This window comes from Archocentrus centrarchus, chromosome 17 (assembly GCF_007364275.1).
Source record: "Archocentrus centrarchus isolate MPI-CPG fArcCen1 chromosome 17, fArcCen1, whole genome shotgun sequence".
NCBI lineage: Eukaryota > Metazoa > Chordata > Actinopteri > Cichliformes > Cichlidae > Archocentrus > Archocentrus centrarchus.
Window position 1 is genome coordinate 30,441,753 of NC_044362.1, and position 16,612 is coordinate 30,458,364.

General features: G+C 39.6%; 1 protein-coding gene across 5 annotated transcripts in view; it reads right to left on the reverse strand.

Moving 5' to 3' along the window:
- The window catches only part of LOC115795438 (nuclear receptor coactivator 2-like), a 52,567-nt gene that overhangs the window by 32,851 nt on the left and 3,104 nt on the right, over positions 1-16,612 (reverse strand). For 4 of the 5 annotated variants that reach the window (XM_030751345.1, XM_030751342.1, XM_030751344.1 and 1 more), the window contains exon 2: positions 4,188-4,249. The gene's annotated coding sequence lies outside the window, so the exon portion shown is untranslated. Of the gene's footprint in view, positions 1-1,984; positions 2,171-4,187; positions 4,250-16,612 lie in introns of those variants that run through there. The other variant, XM_030751343.1, reaches the window with a different exon arrangement.

The following is a 16,612-nucleotide window of genomic DNA, read 5'->3' on the forward strand; positions in this document are numbered from 1 at the left end:
CATTTCTCACTATGCGGTGGACAAATCTGGATTCCTAAATATGATTTCTACATCTTCTCAGCTCAAGTTTCTCGTTAGCACACAACACAGGGCCAGCGGTTTGAAACGCAGGACATGTCTGAAAGCAGTTACACATTCTGAAGCAACTGAAAATAAACAAGGAAAGTTCAAAGTTTGTTTGATTTGGCAACACACTGTAATGAAATAGTGCTTTACTCGTACAGCGCATTTCATGCAACGTGTGCAGCATTAAAAAAAAAAAAAAGTTTGATTAAAGAGCAAGCTCCTGAAGATAAAGATCACATAGCATACAAGGGCATTGGGTCAATCATTTGGGTAGAATATTGCACATTTTGGGAGCATAGCTGAAAATAATGCAGCATCTGCAGTCCTCATTTTTGGTGAGCTTTTTTTTTGGGTAGTCAGAAAGCCAGCAGTAGATGATCTCAGCACAGGTTTCTGAAGGGGCATAAGGCAGTGGGGAATCTGATGTAGGCTGGTCCTAAGCCTCTGAACGCTTGTATACAACCAGGGTGACATAAAAATTTAAAAAATAAATCAATTCTAAAAGATACAGGGAGCCAGTGCAGGGTTGCCAGGTCTGCAGTGATGTGTGCCCTCTTCTTTGCAGAATCCAAAACTAACCTTCCAACTTTAACTCCATTTAAACACCAAAATGAGGTGGCGGAGACAAAGTCTAATTTTATTTGCAGTTAGCAATCAATCCCTTTTTGTAACCCACTGATGAGCAGGACACACACCCCACAGCTTATATCAGATGTGATGGCAGAAGTTAACCAGTTAGACAAAAAAAAAAAAAAAAAAAAAGCACACAAAACGAAAGCAAAAATACCTAGATAGTGCTAACACAGGAGTTTCACGTTGTTCTGCGTGCCTTGAGGTCAAACTCCACCTTCAGTTCACCGAGTGACTTATCAGCAAAAGCAGCTAGTGTCGGTGTGAAAATTAGCATGCAGTCACAGCTCAGTGACCTCATGAAACTCAGTTTTTTTGTTTTTTGTATTGCGTTTCTGAAAGCTGTCCTTCAGAGTTTAACCTCCAACACTGCTTAAGTCTGGTCGACCACATGCACACCGGAGCGCTGGTATGTGCGCTTTTGTGAGAAAAAAAGTCACATTTTTAAATGTGGATGTGTATGTTTACTGGGAAACAAAACATTCAGATACATTTTCATTGGGCAAAAGCTTCTTTAGTGTTCCTCCACTGAAATTTAATATCCCGTGTAAAAACTTTTGCAGGCAGTTAGTTAAAATTATGAAGACTGAACTGACATCTCACTAGCTAAGAATATTAAAAAGTCCTCCCTTTTATATCTCTCACTGCGAGCTCGTCATTGTGAAACTGCATTTGCCGAGTGACTTCACTAACCTGCAAATTTTACACAAAGCGACCTGCTGCCTTCTGGGTGAGTTTTACCAACAGTTGTTAGTGAAGCACAGAAAACTGAGTAAACAGTTGGCTGGTTAGACCTCAGGTGACAGAGCAGCTTCAGGCCTGCTGACTGTGCACTCTGTGTGTGCGTGTGTGTGTGTGACCAGTCATTCAAAACCACTCCCATCGCAACATACACACACTCACAGGCACAGCGTCAAAACCACAACAACAATACATGACAGCTCAAAGTCCAGGTCTGACTAAGACAGTCACACCTACTGTGAGCATCCAAGCTCATCATTGTTCGCTAATAAACAAAGACAGGGATAATAAATAAATAAAGTTCATTAGAGTTGTTGTAGTTTGTGTCATCTAAATTAAATAAATATTAGCTCAGATCTCTCTAATCAAAACATGAGTGGTTGGCAGGTACTTTAAAACAGGACATAACTGTTAATTTATTAATGTTAACAAGTAGTTAAAGGTTATTCTTAAATATATGGCCTCAGCCAAACGTACAGACTCTGCCTTTTAACCTGCTGTCAGCGTTAAAGAGAACAAAGCCGATCAGAGTGTGAGTGTTGCTTACCTTTGCTTTGGTTAAAACAGTCCATAACAGGTCCAGAGCCGGCTAAACATCCCATGCCGGCCCGGGCAAACACACTGATTATCACAGTGTATACACACACACACACATACACACAGACACAGCTAGTCATACGTACACATGCCGCACAAGCATATACTCGTTTTGTATTTCCCCTCTCTTCTCTGTGAGATTATTCCTGTGTGTGTATATGTGTGTGTGTGTGTCATCTGCCTCTAATGACAGCTGACAAACTACATGCCACAAATCCTCTCTCTCCCTCTCTTGCTCGCTCTCTCTCTCTCTCTCCCTCCCCCTTGCTCTCTTTCGTTTTCCCCTCCCCCCATCATGTAGACACACACACACATATGCACACTCCTCCCTGTCTCCTCCCACAACACAGACACACACACACACACTCCTCCCTCCTCTCACTCACAATCTTTCTAGGTACTGGATGATTTACATGGACCTATTGTCCTGTAATTATGGAGGGTTTTTTTGTTATTCTCACAAAGATGCTAATCATCACAGTCTGTTACATTTGTTACAAAAGAGTCAAAGTATAAAATGTGTTACTTTATTACTGGTTACAGCACTTTTCAGAAACTTAAATTGCTCATGTGCCAATGTTCAAAAAACTGTAATAAGACCTACAAATATTAAGCAAAATGAAGAATTTCGGTGCTGTTAGAATGAGAAATACTGCAACATGAATCCCTTTGACTTAATAATAAAATGCACATTAGTGGATATGGTCCCTATAAGCTAGTTGGCCAAATTCATGAGGGTGCCTGAATATTTTCCTCAACATTTGGTGAAGGAGGAAAACAAAAAAAAATTACATTTTTACATTTTCATAATAGACCATTTTCTATTTTTCAAACTTTACCCAAGTCCACAAACTTTCAAAGCTGACGTAAAAAGAGACGTCTGTCAGAAACAGTGAAGCCGGTGAGTGACAGAGAAAGACTGTTACATTCAGCACTTGCATAATAAGCATTGTCCCTGCTTAGATAATAAGCCCTACATGAAGAGAGATGGCAAACACACATGCGTGCGCGCAAAAAAATGTACACACACATATAGAGTGTGAAATGAGTCACAGAAAAAGAGACAAACACACACTAAGTGGTAATTTTACAAATGACTAAAGCTCTAGAGCTTTACATACACACACGCACACTCGGGTACCACATATTCACACAAAAATTGCCAGGCTAACTGTCTCCCTCACACACATCTTTCTCTGTTTTCACTTTCCATGTTCTTATGTCAGGATATCCCTGTTCAGCTTTATGAGTTGTTGCAGTTTCAGGGAACCAGTTTCTATGCACTGCTGTAAAGAAGGTCCGACAGTGCTCCTCACCTTTGATCCAGTAGCGGCCGTTTTGGTTCAGTTTCATGTTTAAAGTTTTCATGATTCCAGCTGAAGGTTCTAATTTTCGTCTTTTCTCAGAGCTTAAAGTGAAAATTCCCAGTGGCAGAACGATGGGTGCCGTGAAACTGTAAATGCTGATTTTTTTTGCATTTGCTACTCCGCAAGTTGCCATGTTAGGAGGTGATTTTTACTCTCACGCACACAACTGCGGACACCGTAGACGAGTAGTCCTGTTACAGTGCTATAAAGTCTGCTAGTATTCTTAAGTCTGCTTGAAGGGCGCATGCATTGTTGGTACACTGTAATGTAGAGCCTCATTGGAAGAATCTGCACAGTCACAAAAAGCTGACAGGCACAGGGTAGTCCATACAGACACCTGGACTCACTGTCTGATTGGTCGGACGCAGACACTTTAACTCTTAAACCAAATATTCTACTTTAAAAACCATGAAAGGAACTCTAAACTGCTTCTAAATCCACGTGGAATCATCACAGATACACTGACTGAGGAATGACCTTTGAACTCTTCTAATAAATGATGAAAATAGTGTGATGAAGCGTGAAAGACGGGTCACTTGTGTTTTAAAGTGGAGATTTGCTTCCCCCGGCACAAAAACAAGCTCTAACAAAATAAAACTCTGTATTATAGAATCTGTATATAGGCCAAATTGTTATTTTTAAAACTGGTATGGGAATCCTTTGCATTCCTAAATAAAACTATACCTTATTTGCCTAAAAACACATTTGCCTAAATCATATGTAAGAGTGAAGAATTAATCAAAAGAGTGAAATGAAACATTATCTTAATTTAAAGATTCCACTTACCTGATCTGCAAAGCATCATGGGTCAACATCCACAAAGATATGGCAACATCACTCAGTTATCTCTGTAAGACACATAAAACAAGAATAAAGATAAATATTAGGTTTGTTTTTGAGAGCCTGCAGATACACATTTCTAAAATAACAACTTGGCTGGTAGCTGATGCCAGAATGTATGCAATCTTTTGGTTATTTCTTTGCAAAGAAATCCTAATTATGGACATACAACAACAGTTTAAACTTCTTTCAGCCTTTTAATACTATGTCTCTGAAGAAGCACAACTTTAATCTCACAAATTTCTGATTTAAGGACCATAAAATTCATGTAATTTATGTGATCTTTAGATGTTATCTTGTTTGCAAATAAGCCAAAGGCAGCTGACCAGGCCGTTATGGATATGTGGCTAATAAATCGTTGCATCTATGATAAATTTCTTAGGACAAATTTGACTCTGCACAAACTGGGGAAAACTGAAATAAACAGATAGTACAAAATGGCCAAAAATCAATGCAACAGAAGTCAAGCTGCCCTAACTTTTTATCCCCAATATGGATAAAGATCTCAAACACTGGATCGGTCTCATGATGCCAATTAACATATATGAATGAAATTTGTATGAATGCTGAAATGTAAACGGAAATGTGTCTTTCAAATTTCTAAAAATCCAGGCTTTGTAAAGCAATGTCTACTCCCCCAGCCTCAGAGCGAAAACAACCCCAGTGACATCATCCAGGTTATTTTCCCAGAAACGTAAAGCACAAACATTTTCACAGGCTCAGAACTTCCCCAAACTTGCAAATATCAAAGAAACAAAAGTAAATGGTGAAACCTCCTTCTGACTACTGAATGAATTTCTTTAGACATTATATTCAATCACTAAAGTGAAAGAGTAATTATCAGTTTCCAGGGATGAGGCACACTTAAGTGAAACACATCGCTTCACTTTACCACAGGAGTCAACCATTCATCAAGCACATATGCAGGCCACACCTAGCTCAAATGAGTAAGAGTGTGTGCTTGCTAAATATGCTGCTGACTTTTACAGGTTAAAATCATGTAGCAGAATTTAACCCTAATCATCATCCACCGGTTCTGCTGGAAATCTCACTCCTGCCCACAATAACAAGGAAACCTGCAGCTTTTCCCAGACAATGACCCTGCCTGAGAGGAAGATTCTGAGAGCGCTGAGGCCTTTTTCACACCGTGAGGCTGACCTGGAACAGTATGGTGCTGGTCCAGGTTCACCGAGTTCCCACTGGCTTTGGTTCACATTCAAAAAAACATCCTATTTTATTAAACAACTGGTCTCCTTTTATTTGAACAGCTGAAGTGTGATGGAAATCTACTTAAATCCCTCCCTAACGATCAGACATTTAAGAAGCATTTTACAGCATGTCCTTTCATTTTCATGTTGCAGACAACTGTGTGTGTGTGTGTGTGTGTGTGTGTGTGTGTGTGTGTGTGTGTGTGTGTGTGTGTGTGTGTGTGTGTGTGTGTGTGTGTGTTCGTGTGTAAAGTCCAAAGTGTAAGTCACATGTCCTACTGCTGTGCAAAAGCAGAAAGAGCCTACCTGCTTACTGGATTTCAGTCACCCTCTCTCCCATATATATTTTGTAATCTAGTAAAAACTCATTTTTTTTTCAGGAATTATTACACATCACATGTTCTCTGTATATAATCACATGCTCTCTCCCACCTCAGTGTAAAAAGAAGGCATGGCAAATTAAAGGAAAAGTCCACATTATGTGTTTGAGACTCAGTGATCGATCACCCCCTCGTGCCCTGAAGATGGCAGATACATTGAAGCAACAGAACTGCAGACTGTAGAAGTCATGTTTAACAAAAGCTGTTGAGCAGAGATGTTACTGTGACACTGTTTATTGAAACATCTGACAATGCTTTAGCTGTAACTAAAATGTCAGTAATGCCAGTGAAGTAAATGCTATTATTGGCTACCAACACTGATGTACTTATGTTTAACAAATTCACCTTTCAATGCAGGAAGCTGAAACTTTCTTAGAGACATAACGTAAAGCACCAGACAAAAAAATATGGCTCAAAACAGGAATAAACCTTTAAATGCACAGGGATGCACTGATCCAATAGCTGGCTGCTCTAGCTCAGCCTATTGAGTTTAAGTCTGTGTGGTGGTGCATTTACTAAAGTATGAATCAGCAGCAGTGCACTGGTTGCTAGCAGGAGAGCTAATGCAGCTAACAGAAAAGGATCAGCACTTTGGAGGCATTTCACACCGGCAACACCAACAGCTTTACTTTGCGTGTTTCTAGCAGAGGTGGGAAGTAACGAAGTACAAATACTTCGTTACTGTACTTAAGTAGATTTTTCAGGTATCTGTACTTTACTTAAGTATTTATTTTTCTGAGTACTTTTTACTTTTACTCCCTACATTTTTACACAAGTATCTGTACTTTCTACTTATTACATTTTCAAACAGACTCGTTACTTTTTAACACGTCAGAGAGAAGTTTGCATTTCCGGTCAGTGCGCCGTCAAACATCAAACGATCTGAGCCTAAATGGAGGAATAATAACAGATAAGAGACAATCGTACTGGCGTATCCTCCATCATCGGGGCTTATCTCGTACAAAGGGATTAAATACACAAACCCATATAATTAATGTCTCATTTATAGCGCTATAATCAGGGGTCACAGCGGGCCGGACCGAGTCCGTAAGTTGCGCTGCGACATAAACAGCTTAGCTAGCGCTACTGAAGAGGAGCGAGCATGAAGGGAGTAACGTGTGGCAGGTAAATGCAGCGTTTCTAAATGCTCAACAAATATCAGCAAACACACAAAGTGTGTGCAGTTTGTCACACAGTGTGTCTGCTAGCTAAAAGAAGAGCTGCTGTATTTCAGGGAGAGCAAAGAGAGAGAAGTTCACTCAGAGATGGAGAAAGAGGACAGGAGAGGACGAAGAGAGGCTAGAATTAAAGGTAAGGACTGGAAAACAAACTGAAGTATGCCGACTTTGTGTTATTCAAAGATTCTATGAAAATATTGCAGTTTAGTGTGTAATAAACAGGTTAGCTTGTTGTACTGTATTTACAGTAAAGCTCTGTGTTGGTGCACAGAGGCTGTGTTGATGGTCAGAGTTACAGGTTACATCAGTGCAGCAGAGATGAGTTTGAATCAAAGCTGCTGATGCTGAGATTCATTCACTGAATCCAACATTTCTACAGCCTGTATGCTGTCAGTGTAGGGGATGGAGATCAGCTCAGATAGCTGTGAAATACTGGGTTACATCTTTGTGAGTTCAGTTCATCCACACAGAGCAGTAAACCTCAGAGCAGCAGCAGCAGGCCAGCTGATCACAGCCTGCACACCAACATCATTTACTGGAGCTCACAATAGAAAGTTGTGATTCTTCTCCCCATGCAGAGCCACTACAGCTGATCTTAGGGTTCCTCCACCTTCTGAATCCCACTGTAACCCCTGAGTATCCTCATGTTGGATGTTTAGGTGGAGGCACAGTCACCCTCTACTATGGAGGACACAGAGAACAGAGCTGTGTTTAAATTCCCTTTCACAGTTTGTGATTCAAGCTGAGTACATTCATTAGGATTAAAATTTAGATTGGAATAACGTTTGTATTCTCATGTAATATTATTTTATATTATTACAATAATGTATAATAAGGTTCTGTTAGTTTTACACAAAAATAGCAGGTAGAAACATCCTCCAAAGAACTACTTTTACTTAATTACTTTGAGTACATTTCAGAGCCTGTACTTTTTTACTTTTACTTAAGTAGAGAAGTTGAACCAGTACTTCGACTTTTACTAAAGTATTTTTTAACATAAGTACTTGTACTTCTACTTAAGTACAGAATGTCAGTACTTTTGCCACCTCTGGTTTCTAGTCATTTTTTTTACCAAACAGCAAACTGTGGCCATTTTAACCGACACAAGTGAACGACCTGAGAGCAGCAAAAGGAGAAACTAGTGTGAAATGAAAGCAGTGGGCAGTGAAGACTAAATCTGAGCTGAAATGAAAGTAGTGCAAAAAAGGGGAAAAAAAAAAGGTACTAAAATTTGGTAATAACATACTTGGTTCTGTTGTCATTTATTAGTCTGTTTATCTAGTATCAGATTGGTACTCAGTATCAGACACCCACTTCCAGTTCCAGTGTTTTAATAGAAATGGAAAAACTTTGATTTGTGCATCTTTATTTAGGCGAAGTTGACCGAAAGTCTGCAGCATAACTGCGTCAACCAGTTTCACAAAGCTGTTGTGGTGCTTATAATGCAACATGTCGCAGTGTTAAAGTTTAACCAGTTGAACTAGAGTGGAAGAGCACAACCTATCAAATCAAAATAGTTAGGACAGTGGTAACGCGTGTGGTGTGTGCTGAGTTACTGCAATCAAGAACACAAATGAAAAATACTAAAAAGAAGAAGTTAGTTTTTTGGTCAGCGGCCAAATCCGAAACATCTGCTGGCTCTTCCCCCCTGATTTGTGCACCGTTACTTAGTGTATTTGTGTGTGTGTGTGTGTGTGTGTGTGTGTGTGTGTGTGTGTGTGTGTGTGTGTGTGTGGCGGCAGCCTTCTCAGTCAGTTGGACAGCACACTCAAACCACACAGCACTTCAGCACGCACCTGCCACCGCTGAGATAGCCGCGCATATGTGTGCATTTGTCAGTTTGTGTGTGCATCAGAGTGTGTCAGTGTGTAGGAGGGATGGACAGCTGATCTCTACCCAACTCCTTTGTGAATTGCACAAGCACACATGCAAGCACAAATGTTCTTCCTGCGCACACACACAATGACAGAAAAATCCTGTGGCTGTCATCCAGCGCAGTTTGTGCACTGGAAACTTACTCGGGGCAGGAAAAGACCAGAGTTTTATTAAAAATATTCCCAGAAAAACAGACTTTTTTTTCCCCCTTTGGATCTCCAGTTTTGACAAGATCCCAAGATCTAGAACTATGAACCAAGACAATAAGATGCACACTGAAGCGCCAGCAAAATACAGTGAAAAATTAAATGTTTCTTTTGGTGTTGCAGTAACCACTCTTTTCTCCCATTTGGAAACAGCGTTTCTCTCAAAGGAAAGAACATGCAAATAATTTCTAGAGGCTGTTTAAAAAAGTAGACAATGAGCCCAAAGTGGCTTGAACTTTGCTTTCAGCAAAAACAACGACACATATTTGCACCCACAGAACCATGGTGATTGTGTTAAGACCTAACTTAGTAGTTAGCAATGCAGAGTTTCACTGTTAATTATTTGCATAATAGACATTGTGGCAACCAAGCGCACACACAAAGACACACACACAGTGTCTGTTAGATAGAGAGAGGGAAGAGTGCGAGGGAGCCACAGAAAGTCAATGAGAGCCACACAGAGAGACGGCCTACTTCCTGACTGTGATTAATTTCTGTTACTAAGCAGCTCTATGGTAACACAGACATCCACAGCTACACTGAGCTCAGAGCTGGTTTACAGTATACAACCACATAACAGAAGTTAGCCACATAGTCTCATAATCCTGGCCAGAATTGCAAAAAATACAGTCACATATCTCAGCACGCTGTGGTCTTTCAAAAGATCTGCAAAACCAGCCCATCTTAATACATCAAATTTCCTGTGAAATTCAGCCCATGTCTATTTACTTTAAGTGCACATGTGACAAATTAGCAAATATGAATAAAAGCATCACCTGTTGCTCTGGGAGGTCATCGCGTCAAGAAATTAGTAATCCTGGTGGTTTTTGTTACAATCAACTGTTCAGCTCAAGTTCGTACAAAGATCACGCTTAAGACAGAAATGACTGAAACGTCTCTTAAAAATGACAACAGTTTTTCCAAAGCAGCTCTGTCATCTGCCTTTATTTTTAAAACCCATCCTTTCTCCTCAAATGATCGTTAGCATGCTCTCTCTCAGCCACAGCAATCAAAACACAAGAAACCAAGCCGTGCTGACCTGTGCTTGATTGCATGTGGACAAAGGAGAATGTGTCTACTCACTGAAGTTTTTGAGTTTTTTTTTTTCCTAAATTTAATAACTTGCAATTATGCGACTATGATTTGTCTCCAGAGCTTTTTTCTGAAAATAGGATCAAAGTAGCAAATGGGTATCAAAATGGACTTAATTAAGCTATAATATGCATTTTGGCTACAGTGCTGCTTAACCTCTTTACTGTCATCTTAGCAGCAATGCTCTGCCACCAAAAGGCTGTGATGAACACCACAATTAGCTCTGGCCATGGCTTGCGTTTGTTCTGTAAAAGCCTGTTATGCTATTAGCTTGCATTATCCAGCTGGAAGCCTGTGGAGTCTGTCTCTCTCCCTAACTCAGCTCTGCTGTCATAGTGCTGGAGAATTACAGCCGCCATCAGCTCCAGCTAACCAAATTAGCACTTGTTATGCAACCTGCTACACTTGGCTCACAGGTCTACTGCTTCAACCCTGCACAGCTTTCCATATGGTTTGCACATAGGAAGGCTCTGCAGACTGCTGCACAGCTGAGTAGCCACATGTTGATTTTACTGCTTTTTTAAGCCCTTTAATGTGGAATATTTCTCTTATATGTAACAGAAGTTTACTGTAAAACTAACACTTTCTACGACTACAACACAACAGCAGAGAGAGTCTGAGTTCAAAGCCAGAAACTCGAATCAAGTGAGGCTGCATGTTGTGATATTACAGACAGCTGCAGTATTCAGTGTTTTAGTACCTTGAAATGTATCTGCCAGGAGAAGGTGTCCTGTTATTTGTTATTTTTAAAATTGACTTAACAGAGTACAGCCTCGGAGTACTCGGATTACTTTTTAGCTGCAAAGAGAACAATGCATTGTTTTTTCAGTTAAAGCCCTAATTAGATTTGATTAATTAGTTTCCCAATAAATAACTTCTTAATGGTGATAATCTTTTAATATAACTAGGTACTTTTAATGCTTTAGCTTCCCCAATTACTAAGGGCTTCAATATGTAAGCAAGTCAAATTTAAGTATTTTCAAGGCCTTTTTATACTACAAATTAAATTTGAGACTGAACTTTCAAAAGTGAAAATCTTCCCAGTTTAAATACATTTATGTTAGTTCAAAATGTGCAGTAAAGACAACTTAGAGTATTCAGTTGAGTTTAGGAGTCCAAATATGTTCAGTAATTAAACAAAAAAACAAAACAAAAAAAAAAAAACAACTTAAATCTCGCCTGAGATGAAAAGCGCAATTTCAGTGGTGAGCATTACCCGCCGCCGGCTTTCGTTCCCTTCACTATTCTTAAGTCATTTGTTGAAACACGCAAAAACAGATTCAAAGGGTTCCTTAATGAGGCAATGCCACTGGCAAGAGAAAAAAATATAGCTATAACGTAGTGCTAGAAATTCTCACAGAGGAATTTACTACACATTCAAATTGAGTTTAAGATAAATCAGTTGTTTTTAATGCCTTTTATTTTTAAAAATTGCATTTAGGACATTTCAAGACTATGTACAGTTGTGGTCAGAGGTTTACATATAGTCCTCATGAGCATAAATGTCAAGGTTTTAATGATTTCTGCGAAGTGTTCTTTTTTCCACGATTGTACAGCATACATCTTTAATTACTTTAAAAACAAGGATTGAATCCACAGGTTTAAATTTATTTTGGATTTTCTCTAATCCACACAGGGTCAAAAGTATACATAGACTCCCACTAATATTTGGTTAAATGTCCCTTAGCAAGCTGCACCTCGACCAGATGCTTTTGGTAGCCATCAACAAGCTTCTGACCTAATTCTGGCTGGATATTTGACCACTACTCTGGGTCAGTGATGGTTTGGGGACACAAATCCATGGAGGGACTCACAGAACTCTACATGCTAGGCAAGGACACCGTGACTGCCATTAGGTATCGGGATGAAATCCTTGCACCCACTGTCAGACCCTACACTGGTGCAGTGGGTCCTGGTTTCCTTGTCCATGACCTCAGTATGCAGGAAGTTCCTGGAGGATAAAGAAATTGATACCACTGACTGGTCCCCACTCTCTCCAGATAGATAAATCCAACAGAACACCTTGGGGACATTGCGTTTTGGTCCATCCAATGCTGCCAGGTTGCAGCTCACACTGTCCAGGAACTCAGTGATGCCCTGGTCCAGATCTGGGAGATCTCCCAGGACACCATCCGTCATCTCATTAGGATCACGTCCTGACATTGTCAGGCATGCATACTAGCTCATGGGGGCCATACAAACTACACATAACTTTTTGGCTTCGAATGTCGGGGTGTCTTTGAATTCAGCCCTCTGTAGGTTGATGATTTTCATTTCCATCAAACCATGTGGCATCCATTCATTCTTAAGGCATTACTCAGTACATATCAGTATAGATATCCAGCATGACTTTTTTCCCCACTGAGATGTGATGCATTTTCAAATTATTCCTTACATTTTTTGAGCAGTGTATGTATACTTTTGACCCTATGTGGATTAGAGAAAATCCTAAATAAATTCAAACTTGTGGAACAAGTTCTTGTTTTTTAAAAAGTCACTGGAGATGTATGCTGTACAGTCATTCCACACTGTAAAACAGATCAGCTCAAAGAAATCATTAAAAGCCCCAAATTACCCTAACATTTATTCTCATAATGAGTATATGCAAACTGCTGACCACAACTGTACATGACCCGGCTAACAATTCACTGTCTAAAATGAGTATTATCTACATGTTTTGATCTACTGCACCAACAGCAAGTAGCCAGGAAAGGGCCACATTTTTTTTCTGTCTGAAAACAATAGTCAGGTGCCCATATGAACAGCGAAGCAGGTTTTTCTTGTAATTGTTCCTCCTCCTCATACCGTGAAGTGATACCAAGATTTATCTGAAGCAAATACGAGGCTTCAGCAAGTATGAATCTTCTAATACAAATTAAAAAATAATAGTATTGGATCAATCTACAAGACATCAGACAGCTTTGGCCTGCATATCAGTCCCAAACTCATAACCTGGTGAAACACCTTTTAGTAGCCACCATGTATACATAGTACTTAATACTTTTATTAAAAGTAAACAAAATGCATTCACTCAAAACTTTAGGCAGTTTTGTGCTTGCTTTCTGTTTGTCTAGTTTTTCTAATCTTCACTTCTTATATAATCATTTATATTGCAAACGCTCTTAATTAAATAATTGTTAATGCCTCTGCCAATCACCCAAGTATATTATCATACATATAAGCACCACTGGCGTCTTTCAAAGCAACACATCGGTGATTTGTGATGACAATAAGTGATCAAATTTTCCGATCTCTGAGTATTTTATTTTATGTACACATATGGTAAATATGTGGTAATCTGGTAATATGAACGAAAGCACCTCCTGTTGCTCTGTGTAGTCAACAAAAAAAATTGCAAAATACTTGTGGTTTTTGCTGCAATTATCTGTCTGTTTGAATTTCGTATTAAAGTAATATTTGAGTCACAAATGAATCACATACAGATTTGACTCGTACCGTTAATAATAAGAATTTTTCTGAAGATGCTCTGTCATCTCTCATTACCCTTTACTTTTAAATGCTTCACAGCATGTTCCCTCAGGCTTTTACTGTAACCAAGAGAAAAAAAAAACACGTTTTCAGTATATCTGTAATAAGTGTGTACACTTTTGCAAGAGCAGCTACAACTTGGCTACCAGGTGAGTAGTGATGTCAGTGTTGCTGTTGTTGTATGAGAGCTCCTCTCTTCAGGTTCCTCAACACTAATCAGGAGGACAAAATATAATCAAATTATTACAAACCACTGGTCTTTATTGGCCTTTTAAAATATATAGATGGTAGAGCAAGTCACTTTGCAATCCACCTCTTCCCCAGATCTTTCTTTAGACATTGTGCCTGTCACTATTACGGCTGACACTGGTCGCGCCCTGCATCAGCGCTAGTACAACTAATAAAAAAAGTTGAAACGGGAAACAAAACGTTTCGCAACGTTTTTCAGTGCAGGAGCAAAGAGATTCCCAGGTGGCATTGAGGGAAATTGTGGAAATAGTTAAGAAAGTTGAGACATTCTACAGAAAACTTTGAAAAGCCTCCATGGTCACTTATTCTAATCCTATTCCAGCAATGAAATAGCATTTTTTTTTTTTTTTTTTTTTTTTGAGATGCGACATCTGGAATCTACGAAAAGCCTGCAGCGAGTCCAGCACACCTCAAACGCCAGTGCACATGACTACGGGGACTAACACAATGTTAGGCAGGAATCCTTCTCCACTGTGGAACTGCAGAGCTGCAAACACCATGGGCCTTGTTACTTTTTTTAAGTTTCCCTCAAAGACGCATGGGTAATCGATGCATTGAAGTGCAGTCTGTTCCAAATAAGCTCATACAGTCAAAAAAAAAAAAAGAAAGAGGCGGGCACATGCACAAGCAGTCGTGAAAAAGAAAGTTTTTGCAGGACTCTAAGCAGTCCTTGTAGTTTAGCATTTAAATATGCTTAGTGATGCTTGTAGAGTCTGAGATGTAGCTCTTGTGGGGTTTTTTTTTTGGGGGGGGCAGTTTCTCTGAGCACTGCACTGACCTCGGGGTGAATTTGCTCAGATGTCCATTTGTGGAAAAATTGCAGCGTTGTGTTAACAAACACCCAAATCCTCCCAACCAGCAAACTGCTTTTATAGAGGTGGTCACACTCGCTGATGATCAGTTAATCTCGTTTATTTGATTAGCAGCATCTGGTTTCTCCTCTTAATTCCTGTGGAAGCACTAAGGGTGGACTTGGTTTTTCACAGGACCGCATACAGTCATGTGAAAACATCCTTTTTCACATGACTGTATATCACTCAGACCCAAGAAGGCCCTCGTACACTTGTCAGTGTGGAAACTACACTACCTGCATCATTCAGTGTTATGTCTATTGTGTGGGTGCTGCTGCTCTCACCATGTATGCACTGTATCTAGATGTCCCAGAACAAACCCATATCACCACATCCTACCAAATACTGCAGATGGAAAAGGAGATCTTTTCACTACAGTGCTCCAGACTGAAATGTGTTGTAGTTTGCAGAGGTTTTACATACTGCTATTATCAAGGCTTTTCACCATTTATATTAAGGGCAAATGAAATAATATGGTTAGAAAAAATAAATATAAGGAGGACTTTGTTAAATAACCTACTGAATGTGTCAACAGAGCTGATAAAAACCGATGAATTGGCTGGGTGATATCAGCTGATATTAGCTTATCACAGATATACTGTATTGGCATATACCACACGTGGGGTGATAAGAAAGAACTCATTTAGAAACTGTGTAACAATTACAAAGATTGTCCACAATAAGCTGCCTTAAGTATTTTAACAATGTAAAGTTAACATATAGATAACTTAAAAAAAATGTGCATGGGCCAATATCTCAGTATATCATCTGACTTTTTAATCTCTCATGTTTGAAGTCTGTTCTTTGACTTTTCTCTTCATAAACTGAAGTGTGTTACTTCCTATTATTCTACGATGTTTAAGGACAAAATACGTATTAAAATCTGCAACTCACTGCACTTTGATTTAGAACTAAAATATATTTTCTCATCATATACTGTATCAGTATCCTACAGATTCATTTTGCTGAGGGAATATTACAGTGATTATGGTGTTCAGGCACCACAGGAAGCTTTCAGGGGAGTCAGTGACATGGGTGTGTGTGTGTGTGTGTGTGTGTGTGTGTGTGTGTGTGTGTGTGTGTGTGTGTGTGTGTGTGTGTGTGTGTGTGTGTGTGGTTAATTAGAGCACTTGGTCTCAGGAGGATCAGACCTGGAAGGCGACTGTCTCTGCTACGTGACAGAAAGCCAGGGGCAGAGTGTGTCTGATAAGTTGGTGGCAGAGAGAAGAGACAGACATAAACAAACACAGATAAGTAGACAAGCGTGCACACACCCCTGCATGCACCCCTTGGTAAATACTAGTAAATGTACAGATGAACCAGTTGTGCTGGTATTTAAATATGCCCCAAATTAACAATATCAGCTTGTGGGTCACAAATACTCATTTAGTGAAGGTGTGAATGGCAGCTCTGCAGAGCAACGTTTGCTCTTATGTATATGTGGAACCCAGTGCTAATAACCTGAATTTGCCACAATGGCAATTTTAACATGCTCATTTTATAGTTTGCCACTAATTTGATGTGTCTGTCTGATTCAGTTCACTCACAAAGATGTTAAATTAAGACTAGAGTTATTTTAATCCAAGACCAGAATCACATCAGGGATTGATGGTTATGATTTAAATGTGAGCATGTATTTCCTTGCTGTCTGAGGATAAGACTTTATAGAAAATATACTAAGGAGAAATGCACAGTCAAGCCTTGCCCTTCCTCCTTCTCCTGCTGCTGCTGCTGCCATCACTACATTATTTGAACCCTCATGTGGTTTAGTGAATTCAAGCCACTAAGGATCCCTCACTGGGCAGGTTGCCAAATTTGTGTTAAGATCTCGGACTTAAGTACA